The sequence below is a fragment of the Pseudophryne corroboree genome, unplaced genomic scaffold (assembly GCF_028390025.1).
Source record: "Pseudophryne corroboree isolate aPseCor3 unplaced genomic scaffold, aPseCor3.hap2 scaffold_410, whole genome shotgun sequence".
In the NCBI taxonomy this organism is placed as follows: Eukaryota; Metazoa; Chordata; class Amphibia; order Anura; family Myobatrachidae; genus Pseudophryne; species Pseudophryne corroboree.
In genome coordinates this window covers 176,311-192,513 of record NW_026970045.1, presented here as the reverse complement: position 1 = coordinate 192,513, position 16,203 = coordinate 176,311, and positions in this window count along the sequence as shown.

Genomic DNA, 16,203 nt, shown 5'->3' with positions numbered 1-16,203 from the left:
AAAATGCAAAGGTACAAGACAGCTTTTCTTTGCCAATATATTTCTTTTGCAAGGAGATACACATTGGTAAATTCAGGGCTATGCAGTGTAGATGAAGGCCTAACAGGAGGCTTTAAAATGTTCTCTCTAGTGTCCTTAGTTTGGGAGAAAAATGCAAAGTTAGGCTGTGCCGTGTAGATGAAGGCCTAACAGTAGTCTTTAACATTTTCTCTCTAGTGTCCTTAGTTTGGGAGAAAAATGCAAAGGTACAAGACAGCTTTTCCTTGCCAATATCTTTCTTTTGCAAGGAGATACACATTGGTAAATTCAGGGCTATGCAGTGTAGATGAAGGCCTAACAGTAGGCTTTATATTTTCTCTCTTGTGTCCTTAGTTTGGGAGAAAAATGCAAAGGTACCAGAGAACTTTTCCTTGCCAATATCTTTCTTTTCCAAGGAGATACACATTGGTAAATTCAGGGCTATGCAGTGTAGATGAAGGCCTAACAGGAGGCTTTAAAATTTTCTCTCTAGTGTCCTTAGTTTGCGAGAAAAATGCAAAGGTACAAGACAGCTTGTCCTTGCCCATATCTTTCTTTTGCAACGAGATACACATTGGTAAATTCAGGGCTATGCAGTGTAGATGAAGGCCTAACAGGAGGCTTTAAAATGTTCTCTCTAGTGTTCTTAGTTTGGTAGAAAAATGCAAAGGTACAAGACAGCTTTTCCTTGCCAATATCTCTCTTTTGCAAAGAGCTACGCATTGGAAAATTCAGGGCTATGTCGTGTAGATGATGGCCTAACAGGAGGCTTTAAAATTATCTTTCTAGTGTCCTTAGTTTGGGAGAAAAATGCAAAGGTACAAGACAGCTTTTCCTTGCCAATATCTTTCTTTTGCAAGGAGATACACATTGGTAAATTCAGGGCTATGCAGTGTAGATGAAGGCCTAACAGGAGGCTTTAAAATTTTCTCTCTTGTGTCCTTAGTTTGGGAGCAAAATGCAAAGGTAGAATACAGCTTTTCTTTGCCAATATCTTTCTTTTGCAAGGAGATACACATTGGTAAATTCAGGGCTATGCAGTGTAGATGAAGGCCTAACAGGAGGCTTTAAAATTTTCTCTCTAGTGTCCTTAGTTTGGGAGAAAAATGCAAAGTTAGGCTGTGCCGTGTAGATGAAGGCCTAACAGTAGTCTTTAAAATTTTCTCTCTAGTGTCCTTAGTTTGGGAGAAAAATGCAAAGGTACAAGACAGCTTTTCCTTGCCAATATCTTTCTTTTGCAAGGAGATACACATTGGTAAATTCATGGCTATGCAGTGTAGATGAAGGCCTAACAGTAGGCTTTAAAATTTTCTCTCTAGTGTCCTTAGTTTGGGAGAAAAATGCAAAGGTACAAGACAGCTTTTCCTTGCCAATATCTTTCTTTTGCAAGGAGATACACATTGGTAAATTCAGGGCTATGCAGTGTAGATGAAGGCCTAACAGTAGGCTTTAATATTTTCTCTCTTGTGTCCTTAGTTTTGGAGAAAAATGCAAAGGTACAAGACAGCTTTTCCTTGCCAATATCTTTCTTTTGCAAGGAGATACACATTGGTAAATTCAGGGCTATGCAGTGTAGATGAAGGCCTAACAGTAGGTTTTAATATTTTCTCTCTTGTGTCCTTAGTTTGGGAGAAAAATGCAAAGGTACCAGAGAACTTTTCCTTGCCAATATCTTTCTTTTGCAAGGAGATACACATTGGTAAATTCAGGGCTATGCAGTGTAGATGAAGGCCTAACAGGAGGCTTTAAAATTTTCTCTCTAGTGTCCTTAGTTTGCGAGAAAAATGCAAAGGTACAAGACAGCTTTGTTTGCCAATATCTTTCTTTTGCAAGGAGATACACATTGGTAAGTTCAGAGCTATGCAGTGTAGATGAAGGAATAAAAGGAGGCTTTAAAATTTTCTCTCTAGTGTCCTTAGTTTGGGAGAAAAATGCAAAGGTACAAGACAGCTTTTCCTTGCCAATATCTTTCTTTTGCAAGGAGATACACATTGGTAAATTCAGGGCTATGCAGTGTAGATGAAGGCCTAACAGTAGGCTTTAATATTTTCTCTCTTGTGTCCTTAGTTTGGGAGAAAAATGCAAAGGTACAAGACAGCTTTTCCTTGCCAATATCTTTCTTTTGCAAAGAGATACACATTGGCAAATTCAAGGCTATGCAGTTTAGATGAAGGCCTAACAGGAGGCTTTAAAATGTTCTCTCTAGTGTCCTTAGTTTGGGAGAAAAATGCAAATGTACAATACAGCTTGTCCTTGCCCATATCTTTCTTTTGCAACGAGATACACATTGGTAAATTCAGGGCTATGCAGTGTAGAAGAAGGCCTAACAGTAGGCTTTAAAATTTTCTCTCTAGTGTCCTTAGTTTGGGAGAAAAATGCAAATGTACAAGACAGCTTTTCCTTGCCAATATCTTTCTTTTGCAAGGAGATATACATTGGTAAATTCAGGGCTATGCAGTGTAGATGAAGGCCTAACAGTAGGCTTTAAAATTTTCTTTCTAGTGTCCTTAGTTTGGGAGAAAAATGCAAAGGTACAAGACAGCTTTTCCTTACCAATAGCTTTCTTTTGCAAGGACATACACATTGATAAATTCAGGGCTATGCAGTGTAGATGAAGGCCTAACAGGAGGCTTTAACATTTTCTCTCTAGTGTCCTTAGTTTGGGAGAAAAATGCAAAGGTACAAGACAGCTTTTTCTTGCCAATATCTTTCTTTTGCAAGGAGATACACATTGGTAAATTCAGGGCTATGCAGTGTAGATGAAGGCCTAACAGGATGCTTTAAAAATTTCTCTCTAGTGTCCTTAGTTTGGGAGAAAAATGCAAAGGTACAAGACAGCTTTTTCTTTGCCAATATCTTTCTTTTGCTAGGAGATACACATTGGTAAATTCAGGGCTATGCAGTGTAGATGAAGGCCTAACAGTAGGCTTTAAAATTTTCTCTCTTTTGTCCTTAGTTTGGGAGAAAAATGCAAAGGTACCAGAGAACTTTTCCTTGCCAATATCTTTCTTTTGCAAGGAGATACACATTGGTAAATTCAAGGCTATGCAGTGTTGATGAAGGCCTAACAGGAGGCTTTAAAATTTTCTCTCTAGTGTCCTTAGTTTGGGAGAAAAATGCAAAGGTACAAGACAGCTTTTCTTTGCCAATATCTTTCTTTTGCAAGGAGACACACATTGGTAAATTCAGGGCTATGCAGTGTCAAAGGTACCAGACAGCTTTTCCTTGCCAATATCTTTCTTTTGCAATGAGATACACATTGGTAAATTTAGGGCTATGCAGTGTAGATGAAGGCCTAACAGTAGGCTTTAAAATTTTCTCTCTAGTGTCCTTAGTTTGGGAGAAAAATGCAAAGGTAAAAGACAGCTTTTCCTTGCCGATATCTTTCTTTTGCAAGGAGATACACATTGGTAAATTCAGGGCTATGCATTGTCAAAGGTACCAGACAGCTTTTCCTTGCCAATATCTTTCTTTTGCAAGGAGATACACATTGGTAAATTCAGGGCCATGCAGTGTAGATGAAGGCCTAACAGTAGGCTTTAAAATGTTCTCTCTAGTGTCCTTAGTTTGGGAGAAAAATGCAAAGGTACAAGACAGCTTTTCCTTGCCAATATATTTATTTTGCAAGGAGATACACATTGGTAAATTCAGGGCTATGCAGTGTAGATGAAGGCCTAACAGGAGGCTTTAACATTTTCTCTCTAGTGTCCTTAGTTTGGGAGAAAAATGCAAAGGTACAAGACAGCTTTTCCTTGCCAATAGCTTTCTTTTGCAAGGACATACACATTGGTAAATTCAGGGTTATGCAGTGTAGATGAAGGCCTAACAGGAGGCTTAAAAATTTTCTCTCTAGTGTCCTTAGTTTGGGAGAAAAATGCAAAGGTACAAGACAGCTTTTCCTTGCCAATAGCTTTCTTTTGCAAGGACATACACATTGGTAAATTCAGGGTTATGCAGTGTAGATTAAGGCCTAACAGGAGGCTTAAAAATTTTCTCTCTAGTGTCCTTAGTTTGGGAGAAAAATGCAAAGGTACAAGACAGCTTTTTCTTTACCAATATCTTTCTTTTGCAAGGAGATACACATTGGTAAATTCAGGGCTTATGCAGTGTAGATGAAGGCCTAACAGTAGGCTTTAAAATTTTCTCTCTATTGTCCTTAGTTTGGGAGAAAAATGCAAAGGTACCAGAGAACTTTTCCCTGCCAATATCTTTCTTTTGCAAGGAGATACACATTGGTAAATTCAAGGCTAGTCAGTGTTGATGAAGGCCTAACAGGAGGCTTTAAAATTTTCTCTCTAGTGTCCTTAGTTTGGGAGAAAAATGCAAAGGTACAAGACAGCTTTTCTTTGCCAATATCTTTCTTTTGCAAGGAGATACACATTGGTAAATTCAGGGCTATGCAGTGTAGATGAAGGCCTAACAGTAGGCTTTAAAATTTTCTATCTATTGTCCTTAGTTTGGGAGAAAAAAGCAAAGGTACCAGAGAACTTTTCCTTGCCAATATCTTTCTTTTGCAAGGAGATACACATTAGTAAATTCAGGGCTATGCAGTGTAGATGAAGGCCTAACAGGAGGCTTTAAAATTTTCTCTCTAGTGTCCTTAGTTTGGGAGCAAAATGCAAAGGTACAAGACAGCTTTTCTTTGCCAATATATTTCTTTTGCAAGGAGATACACATTGGTAAATTCAGGGCTATGCAGTGAAGATGAAGGCCTAACAGGAGGCTTTAAAATGTTCTCTCTAGTGTCCTTAGTTTGGGAGAAAAATGCAAAGTTAGGCTGTGCCGTGTAGATGAAGGCCTAACAGTAGTCTTTAACATTTTCTCTCTAGTGTCCTTAGTTTGGGAGAAAAATGCAAAGGTACAAGACAGCTTTTCCTTGCCAATATCTTTCTTTTGCAAGGAGATACACATTGGTAAATTCAGGGCTATGCAGTGTAGATGAAGGCCTAACAGTAGGCTTTAATATTTTCTCTCTTGTGTCCTTAGTTTGGGAGAAAAATGCAAAGGTACCAGAGAACTTTTCCTTGCCAATATCTTTCTTTTCCAAGGAGATACACATTGGTAAATTCAGGGCTATGCAGTGTAGATGAAGGCCTAACAGGAGGCTTTAAAATTTTCTCTCTAGTGTCCTTAGTTTGCGAGAAAAATGCAAAGGTACAAGACAGCTTTTCTTTGCCAATATCTTTCTTTTGCAAGGAGATACACATTCGTAAATTCAGGGCTATGCAGTGTAGATGAAGGCCTAACAGGAGGCTTTAAAATTTTCTCTCTAGTGTCCTTAGTTTGGGAGAAAAATGCAAAGGTACAAGACAGCTTTTCCTTGCCAATATCTTTCTTTTGCAAGGAGATACACATTGGTAAATTCAGGGCTATGCAGTGTAGATGAAGGCCTAACAGTAGGCTTTAATATTTTCTCTCTTGTGTCCTTAGTTTGGGAGAAAAATGCAAAGGTACAAGACAGCTTTTCCTTGCCAATATCTTTCTTTTGCAAGGACATACACATTGGTAAATTCAAGGCTATGCAGTTTAGATGAAGTCCTAACAGGAGGCTTTAAAATGTTCTCTCTAGTGTCCTTAGTTTGGGAGAAAAATGCAAATGTACAAGACAGCTTGTCCTTGCCCATATCTTTCTTTTGCAACGAGATACACATTGGTAAATTCAGGGCTATGCAGTGTAGATGAAGGCCTAACAGGAGGCTTTAAAATGTTCTCTCTAGTGTTCTTAGTTTGGTAGAAAAATGCAAAGGTACAAGACAGCTTTTCCTTGCCAATATCTCTCTTTTGCAAAGAGCTACGCATTGGAAAATTCAGGGCTATGTCGTGTAGATGATGGCCTAACAGGAGGCTTTAAAATTATCTTTCTAGTGTCCTTAGTTTGGGAGAAAAATGCAAAGGTACAAGACAGCTTTTCCTTGCCAATATCTTTCTTTTGCAAGGAGATACACATTGGTAAATTCAGGGCTATGCAGTGTAGATGAAGGCCTAACAGGAGGCTTTAAAATTTTCTCTCTAGTGTCCTTAGTTTGGGAGCAAAATGCAAAGGTAGAAGACAGCTTTTCTTTGCCAATATCTTTCTTTTGCAAGGAGATACACATTGGTAAATTCAGGGCTATGCAGTGTAGATGAAGGCCTAACAGGAGGCTTTAAAATTTTCTCTCTAGTGTCCTTAGTTTGGGAGAAAAATGCAAAGTTAGGCTGTGCCGTGTAGATGAAGGCCTAACAGTAGTCTTTAAAATTTTCTCTCTAGTGTCCTTATTTTGGGAGAAAAATGCAAAGGTACAAGACAGCTTTTCCTTGCCAATATCTTTCTTTTGCAAGGAGATACACATTGGTAAATTCATGGCTATGCAGTGTAGATGAAGGCCTAACAGTAGGCTTTAAAATTTTCTCTCTAGTGTCCTTAGTTTGGGAGAAAAATGCAAAGGTACAAGACAGCTTTTCCTTGCCAATATCTTTCTTTTGCAAGGAGATACACATTGGTAAATTCAGGGCTATGCAGTGTAGATGAAGGCCTAACAGTAGGCTTTAATATTTTCTCTCTTGTGTCCTTAGTTTGGGAGAAAAATGCAAAGGTACAAGACAGCTTTTCCTTGCCAATATCTTTCTTTTGCAAGGAGATACACATTGGTAAATTCAGGGCTATGCAGTGTAGATGAAGGCCTAACAGTAGGTTTTAATATTTTCTCTCTTGTGTCCTTAGTTTGGGAGAAAAATGCAAAGGTACCAGAGAACTTTTCCTTGCCAATATCTTTCTTTTGCAAGGAGATACACATTGGTAAATTCAGGGCTATGCAGTGTAGATGAAGGCCTAACAGGAGGCTTTAAAATTTTCTCTCTAGTGTCCTTAGTTTGCGAGAAAAATGCAAAGGTACAAGACAGCTTTGTTTGCCAATATCTTTCTTTTGCAAGGAGATACACATTGGTAAGTTCAGAGCTATGCAGTGTAGATGAAGGAATAAAAGGAGGCTTTAAAATTTTCTCTCTAGTGTCCTTAGTTTGGGAGAAAAATGCAAAGGTACAAGACAGCTTTTCCTTGCCAATATCTTTCTTTTGCAAGGAGATACACATTGGTAAATTCAGGGCTATGCAGTGTAGATGAAGGCCTAACAGTAGGCTTTAATATTTTCTCTCTTGTGTCCTTAGTTTGGGAGAAAAATGCAAAGGTACAAGACAGCTTTTCCTTGCCAATATCTTTCTTTTGCAAAGAGATACACATTGGCAAATTCAAGGCTATGCAGTTTAGATGAAGGCCTAACAGGAGGCTTTAAAATGTTCTCTCTAGTGTCCTTAGTTTGGGAGAAAAATGCAAATGTACAATACAGCTTGTCCTTGCCCATATCTTTCTTTTGCAACGAGATACACATTGGTAAATTCAGGGCTATGCAGTGTAGAAGAAGGCCTAACAGTAGGCTTTAAAATTTTCTCTCTAGTGTCCTTAGTTTGGGAGAAAAATGCAAATGTACAAGACAGCTTTTCCTTGCCAATATCTTTCTTTTGCAAGGAGATATACATTGGTAAATTCAGGGCTATGCAGTGTAGATGAAGGCCTAACAGTAGGCTTTAAAATTTTCTTTCTAGTGTCCTTAGTTTGGGAGAAAAATGCAAAGGTACAAGACAGCTTTTCCTTACCAATAGCTTTCTTTTGCAAGGACATACACATTGATAAATTCAGGGCTATGCAGTGTAGATGAAGGCCTAACAGGAGGCTTTAACATTTTCTCTCTAGTGTCCTTAGTTTGGGAGAAAAATGCAAAGGTACAAGACAGCTTTTCCTTGCCAATAGCTTTCTTTTGCAAGGACATACACATTGGTAAATTCAGGGTTATGCAGTGTAGATTAATGCCTAACAGGAGGCTTAAAAATTTTCTCTCTAGTGTCCTTAGTTTGGGAGAAAAATGCAAAGGTACAAGACAGCTTTTTCTTTACCAATATCTTTCTTTTGCAAGGAGATACACATTGGTAAATTCAGGGCTTATGCAGTGTAGATGAAGGCCTAACAGTAGGCTTTAAAATTTTCTCTCTATTGTCCTTAGTTTGGGAGAAAAATGCAAAGGTACCAGAGAACTTTTCCCTGCCAATATCTTTCTTTTGCTAGGAGATACACATTGGTAAATTCAAGGCTAGTCAGTGTTGATGAAGGCCTAACAGGAGGCTTTAAAATTTTCTCTCTAGTGTCCTTAGTTTGGGAGAAAAATGCAAAGGTACAAGACAGCTTTTCTTTGCCAATATCTTTCTTTTGCAAGGAGATACACATTGGTAAATTCAGGGCTATGCAGTGTAGATGAAGGCCTAACAGTAGGCTTTAAAATTTTCTATCTATTGTCCTTAGTTTGGGAGAAAAAAGCAAAGGTACCAGAGAACTTTTCCTTGCCAATATCTTTCTTTTGCAAGGAGATACACATTAGTAAATTCAGGGCTATGCAGTGTAGATGAAGGCCTAACAGGAGGCTTTAAAATTTTCTCTCTAGTGTCCTTAGTTTGGGAGCAAAATGCAAAGGTACAAGACAGCTTTTCTTTGCCAATATATTTCTTTTGCAAGGAGATACACATTGGTAAATTCAGGGCTATGCAGTGTAGATGAAGGCCTAACAGGAGGCTTTAAAATGTTCTCTCTAGTGTCCTTAGTTTGGGAGAAAAATGCAAAGTTAGGCTGTGCCGTGTAGATGAAGGCCTAACAGTAGTCTTTAACATTTTCTCTCTAGTGTCCTTAGTTTGGGAGAAAAATGCAAAGGTACAAGACAGCTTTTCCTTGCCAATATCTTTCTTTTGCAAGGAGATACACATTGGTAAATTCAGGGCTATGCAGTGTAGATGAAGGCCTAACAGTAGGCTTTATATTTTCTCTCTTGTGTCCTTAGTTTGGGAGAAAAATGCAAAGGTACCAGAGAACTTTTCCTTGCCAATATCTTTCTTTTCCAAGGAGATACACATTGGTAAATTCAGGGCTATGCAGTGTAGATGAAGGCCTAACAGGAGGCTTTAAAATTTTCTCTCTAGTGTCCTTAGTTTGCGAGAAAAATGAAAAGGTACAAGACAGCTTGTCCTTGCCCATATCTTTCTTTTGCAACGAGATACACATTGGTAAATTCAGGGCTATGCAGTGTAGATGAAGGCCTAACAGGAGGCTTTAAAATGTTCTCTCTAGTGTTCTTAGTTTGGTAGAAAAATGCAAAGGTACAAGACAGCTTTTCCTTGCCAATATCTCTCTTTTGCAAAGAGCTACGCATTGGAAAATTCAGGGCTATGTCGTGTAGATGATGGCCTAACAGGAGGCTTTAAAATTATCTTTCTAGTGTCCTTAGTTTGGGAGAAAAATGCAAAGGTACAAGACAGCTTTTCCTTGCCAATATCTTTCTTTTGCAAGGAGATACACATTGGTAAATTCAGGGCTATGCAGTGTAGATGAAGGCCTAACAGGAGGCTTTAAAATTTTCTCTCTAGTGTCCTTAGTTTGGGAGCAAAATGCAAAGGTAGAATACAGCTTTTCTTTGCCAATATCTTTCTTTTGCAAGGAGATACACATTGGTAAATTCAGGGCTATGCAGTGTAGATGAAGGCCTAACAGGAGGCTTTAAAATTTTCTCTCTAGTGTCCTTAGTTTGGGAGAAAAATGCAAAGTTAGGCTGTGCCGTGTAGATGAAGGCCTAACAGTAGTCTTTAAAATTTTCTCTCTAGTGTCCTTAGTTTGGGAGAAAAATGCAAAGGTACAAGACAGCTTTTCCTTGCCAATATCTTTCTTTTGCAAGGAGATACACATTGGTAAATTCATGGCTATGCAGTGTAGATGAAGGCCTAACAGTAGGCTTTAAAATTTTCTCTCTAGTGTCCTTAGTTTGGGAGAAAAATGCAAAGGTACAAGACAGCTTTTCCTTGCCAATATCTTTCTTTTGCAAGGAGATACACATTGGTAAATTCAGGGCTATGCAGTGTAGATGAAGGCCTAACAGTAGGCTTTAATATTTTCTCTCTTGTGTCCTTAGTTTTGGAGAAAAATGCAAAGGTACAAGACAGCTTTTCCTTGCCAATATCTTTCTTTTGCAAGGAGATACACATTGGTAAATTCAGGGCTATGCAGTGTAGATGAAGGCCTAACAGTAGGTTTTAATATTTTCTCTCTTGTGTCCTTAGTTTGGGAGAAAAATGCAAAGGTACCAGAGAACTTTTCCTTGCCAATATCTTTCTTTTGCAAGGAGATACACATTGGTAAATTCAGGGCTATGCAGTGTAGATGAAGGCCTAACAGGAGGCTTTAAAATTTTCTCTCTAGTGTCCTTAGTTTGCGAGAAAAATGCAAAGGTACAAGACAGCTTTGTTTGCCAATATCTTTCTTTTGCAAGGAGATACACATTGGTAAGTTCAGAGCTATGCAGTGTAGATGAAGGAATAAAAGGAGGCTTTAAAATTTTCTCTCTAGTGTCCTTAGTTTGGGAAAAAAATGCAAAGGTACAAGACAGCTTTTCCTTGCCAATATCTTTCTTTTGCAAGGAGATACACATTGGTAAATTCAGGGCTATGCAGTGTAGATGAAGGCCTAACAGTAGGCTTTAATATTTTCTCTCTTGTGTCCTTAGTTTGGGAGAAAAATGCAAAGGTACAAGACAGCTTTTCCTTGCCAATATCTTTCTTTTGCAAAGAGATACACATTGGCAAATTCAAGGCTATGCAGTTTAGATGAAGGCCTAACAGGAGGCTTTAAAATGTTCTCTCTAGTGTCCTTAGTTTGGGAGAAAAATGCAAATGTACAATACAGCTTGTCCTTGCCCATATCTTTCTTTTGCAACGAGATACACATTGGTAAATTCAGGGCTATGCAGTGTAGAAGAAGGCCTAACAGTAGGCTTTAAAATTTTCTCTCTAGTGTCCTTAGTTTGGGAGAAAAATGCAAATGTACAAGACAGCTTTTCCTTGCCAATATCTTTCTTTTGCAAGGAGATATACATTGGTAAATTCAGGGCTATGCAGTGTAGATGAAGGCCTAACAGTAGGCTTTAAAATTTTCTTTCTAGTGTCCTTAGTTTGGGAGAAAAATGCAAAGGTACAAGACAGCTTTTCCTTACCAATAGCTTTCTTTTGCAAGGACATACACATTGATAAATTCAGGGCTATGCAGTGTAGATGAAGGCCTAACAGGAGGCTTTAACATTTTCTCTCTAGTGTCCTTAGTTTGGGAGAAAAATGCAAAGGTACAAGACAGCTTTTTCTTGCCAATATCTTTCTTTTGCAAGGAGATACACATTGGTAAATTCAGGGCTATGCAGTGTAGATGAAGGCCTAACAGGATGCTTTAAAAATTTCTCTCTAGTGTCCTTAGTTTGGGAGAAAAATGCAAAGGTACAAGACAGCTTTTTCTTTGCCAATATCTTTCTTTTGCTAGGAGATACACATTGGTAAATTCAGGGCTATGCAGTGTAGATGAAGGCCTAACAGTAGGCTTTAAAATTTTCTCTCTTTTGTCCTTAGTTTGGGAGAAAAATGCAAAGGTACCAGAGAACTTTTCCTTGCCAATATCTTTCTTTTGCAAGGAGATACACATTGGTAAATTCAAGGCTATGCAGTGTTGATGAAGGCCTAACAGGAGGCTTTAAAATTTTCTCTCTAGTGTCCTTAGTTTGGGAGAAAAATGCAAAGGTACAAGACAGCTTTTCTTTGCCAATATCTTTCTTTTGCAAGGAGACACACATTGGTAAATTCAGGGCTATGCAGTGTCAAAGGTACCAGACAGCTTTTCCTTGCCAATATCTTTCTTTTGCAATGAGATACACATTGGTAAATTTAGGGCTATGCAGTGTAGATGAAGGCCTAACAGTAGGCTTTAAAATTTTCTCTCTAGTGTCCTTAGTTTGGGAGAAAAATGCAAAGGTAAAAGACAGCTTTTCCTTGCCGATATCTTTCTTTTGCAAGGAGATACACATTGGTAAATTCAGGGCTATGCATTGTCAAAGGTACCAGACAGCTTTTCCTTGCCAATATCTTTCTTTTGCAAGGAGATACACATTGGTAAATTCAGGGCTATGCAGTGTAGATGAAGGCCTAACAGTAGGCTTTAAAATTTTCTCTCTAGTGTCCTTAGTTTGGGAGAAAAATGCAAAGGTACAAGACTGCTTTTCCTTACCAATAGCTTTCTTTTGCAAGGACATACACATTGGTAAATTCAGGGCTATGCAGTGTAGATGAAGGCCTTAACAGTAGGCTTTAAAATTTTCTCTCTAGTGTCCTTTGGGAGAAAAATGCAAAGGTACAAGACAGCTTTTCCTTGCCAATATCTTTCTTTTGCAAGGAGATACACATTGGTAAATTCAGGGCTATGCAGTGTAGATGAAGGCCTAACAGTAGGCTTTAATATTTTCTCTCTTGTGTCCTTAGTTTGGGAGAATAATGCAAAGGTACAAGACAGCTTTTCCTTGCCAATATCTTTCTTTTGCAAGGAGATACACATTGGTAAATTCAGGGCTATGCAGTGTAGATGAAGGCCTAACAGTAGGGTTTAACATTTTCTCTCTAGTGTCCTTAGTTTGGGAGAAAAATGCAAAGGTACAAGACAGCTTTTCCTTGCCAATATCTTTCTTTTGCAAGGAGATACACATTGGTAAATTCAGGGCTATGCAGTGTAGATGAAGGCCTAACAGTAGGCTTTAAAATTTTCTCTCTAGTGTCCTTAGTTTGGGAGAAAAATGCAAAGGTACAAGACAGCTTTTCCTTGCCAATATATTTATTTTGCAAGGAGATACACATTGGTAAATTCAGGGCTATGCAGTGTAGATGAAGGCCTAACAGTAGGCTTTAAAATTTTCTCTCTAGTGTCCTTAGTTTGGGAGAAAAATGCAAAGGTACAAGACAGCTTTTCCTTGCCAATATCTTTCTTTTGCAAGGAGATACACATTGGTAAATTCAGGGCTATGCAGTGTAGATGAAGGCCTTACAGTAGGCTTTAAAATTTTCTCTCTAGTGTCCTTAGTTTGGGAGAAAAATGCAAAGGTACAATACAGCTTTTCCTTACCAATAGCTTTCTTTTGCAAGGACATACACATTGGTAAATTCAGGGCTATGCAGTGTAGATGAAGGCCTAACAGGAGGCTTTAACATTTTCTCTCTAGTGTCCTTAGTTTGGGAGAAAAATGCAAAGGTACAAGACAGCTTTTCCTTGCCAATAGCTTTCTTTTTCAAGGACATACACATTGGTAAATTCAGGGTTATGCAGTGTAGATGAAGGCCTAACAGGAGGCTTTAAAATTTTCTCTCTAGTGTCCTTAGTTTGGGAGAAAAATGCAAAGGTACAAGACAGCTTTTCCTTGCCAATATCTTTCTTTTGCAAGGAGATACACATTGGTAAATTCAGGGCTATGCAGTGTAGATGAAGGCCTAACAGGAGGCTTTAAAAATTTCTCTCTAGTGTCCTTAGTTTGGGAGAAAAATGCAAAGGTACAAGACAGCTTTTTCTTTGCCAATATCTTTCTTTTGCTAGGAGATACACATTGGTAAATTCAGGGCTATGCAGTGTAGATGAAGGCCTAACAGTAGACTTTAAAATTTTCTCTCTTTTGTCCTTAGTTTGGGAGAAAAATGCAAAGGTACCAGAGAACTTTTCCTTGCCAATATCTTTCTTTTGCAAGGAGATACACATTAGTAAATTCAAGGCTATGCAGTGTTGATGAAGGCCTAACAGGAGGCTTTAAAATTTTCTCTCTAGTGTCCTTAGTTTGGGAGAAAAATGCAAAGGTACAAGACAGCTTTTCTTTGCCAATATCTTTCTTTTGCAAGGAGATACACATTGGTAAATTCAGGGCTATGCAGTGTCAAAGGTACCAGACAGCTTTTCCTTGCCAATATCTTTCTTTTGCAATGAGATACACATTGGTAAATTCAGGGCTATGCAGTGTAGATGAAGGCCTAACAGTAGGCTTTAAAATTTTCTCTCTAGTGTCCTTAGTTTGGGAGAAAAATGCAAAGGTACAAGACAGCTTTTCCTTGCCGATATCTTTCTTTTGCAAGGAGATACACTTTGGTAAATTCAGGGCTATGCAGTGTCAAAGGTACCAGACAGCTTTTCCTTGCCAATATCTTTCTTTTGCAAGGAGATACACATTGGTAAATTCAGGGCTATGCAGTGTAGGTGAAGGCCTAACAGTAGGCTTTAAAATTTTCTCTCTAGTGTCCTTAGTTTGGGAGAAAAATGCAAAGGTACAAGACAGCTTTTCCTTGCCGATAGCTTTCTTTTGCAAGGACATACACATTGGTAAATTCAGGGCTATGCAGTGTAGATGAAGGCCTAACAGTAGGCTTTAAAATTTTCTCTCTAATGTCCTTTGTTTGGGAGAAAAATGCAAAGGTACCAGACAGCTTTTCCTTGCCAATATCTTTCTTTTGCAAGGAGATAGACATTGGTAAATTCAGGGCTATGCAGTGTAGATGAAGGCCTAACAGTAGGCTTTAAAATTTTCTCTCTAGTGTCCTTAGTTTGGGAGAATAATGCAAAGGTACAAGACAGCTTTTCCTTGCCAATATCTTTCTTTTGCAAGGAGATACACATTGGTAAATTCAGGGCTATGCAGTGTAGATGAAGGCCTAACAGTAGGGTTTAACATTTTCTCTCTAGTGTCCTTAGTTTGGGAGAAAAATGCAAAGGTACAAGACAGCTTTTCCTTGCCAATATCTTTCTTTTGCAAGGAGATACACATTGGTAAATTCAGGGCTATGCAGTGTAGATGAAGGCCTAACAGTAGGCTTTAAAATTTTCTCTCTAGTGTCCTTAGTTTGGGAGAAAAATGCAAAGGTACAAGACAGCTTTTCCTTGCCAATAGCTTTCTTTTGTAAGGACATACACATTGGTAAATTCAGGGTTATGCAGTGTAGATGAAGGCCTAACAGGAGGCTTAAAAATTTTCTCTCTAGTGTCCTTAGTTTGGGAGAAAAATGCAAAGGTACAAGACAGCTTTTTCTTTACCAATATCTTTCTTTTGCAAGGAGATACACATTGGTAAATTCAGGGCTATGCAGTGTAGATGAAGGCCTAACAGTAGGCTTTAAAATTTTCTCTCTATTGTCCTTAGTTTGGGAGAAAAATGCAAAGGTACCAGAGAACTTTTCCCTGCCAATATCTTTCTTTTGCAAGGAGATACACATTGGTAAATTCAAGGCTAGTCAGTGTTGATGAAGGCCTAACAGGAGTCTTTAAAATTTTCTCTCTAGTGTCCTTAGTTTGGGAGAAAAATGCAAAGGTACAAGACAGCTTTTCTTTGCCAATATCTTTCTTTTGCAAGGAGATACACATTGGTAAATTCAAGGCTATGCAGTGTTGATGAAGGCCTAACAGGAGGCTTTAAAATTTTCTCTCTATTGTCCTTAGTTTGGGAGAAAAATGCAAAGGTACAAGACAGCTTTTCTTTGCCAATATCTTTCTTTTGCAAGGAGATACACATTGGTAAATTCAGGGCTATGCAGTGTCAAAGGTACCAGACAGCTTTTCCTTGCCAATATCTTTCTTTTGCAATGAGATACACATTGGTAAATTCAGGGCTATGCAGTGTAGATGAAGGCATAACAGTAGGCTTTAAAATTTTCTCTCTAGTGTCCTTAGTTTGGGAGAAAAATGCAAAGGTACAAGACAGCTTTTCCTTGCCGATATCTTTCTTTTGCAAGGAGATATACTTTGGTAAATTCAGGGCTATGCAGTGTCAAAGGTACCAGACAGCTTTTCCTTGCCAATATCTTTCTTTTGCAAGGAGATACACATTGGTAAATTCAGGGCTATGCAGTGTAGATGAAGGCCTAACAGTAGGGTTTAACATTTTCTCTCTAGTGTCCTTAGTTTGGGAGAAAAATGCAAAGGTACAAGACAGCTTTTCCTTGCCAATATCTTTCTTTTGCAAGGAGATACACATTGGTAAATTCAGGGCCATGCAGTGTAGATGAAGGCCTAACAGTAGGCTTTAAAATTTTCTCTCTAGTGTCCTTAGTTTGGGAGAAAAATGCAAAGGTACAAGACAGCTTTTCCTTGCCAATATATTTATTTTGCAAGGAGATACACATTGGTAAATTCAGGGCTATGCAGTGTAGATGAAGGCCTAACAGGAGGCTTTAACATTTTCTCTCTAGTGTCCTTAGTTTGGGAGAAAAATGCAAAGGTACAAGACAGCTTTTCCTTGCCAATAGCTTTCTTTTGCAAGGACATACACATTGGTAAATTCA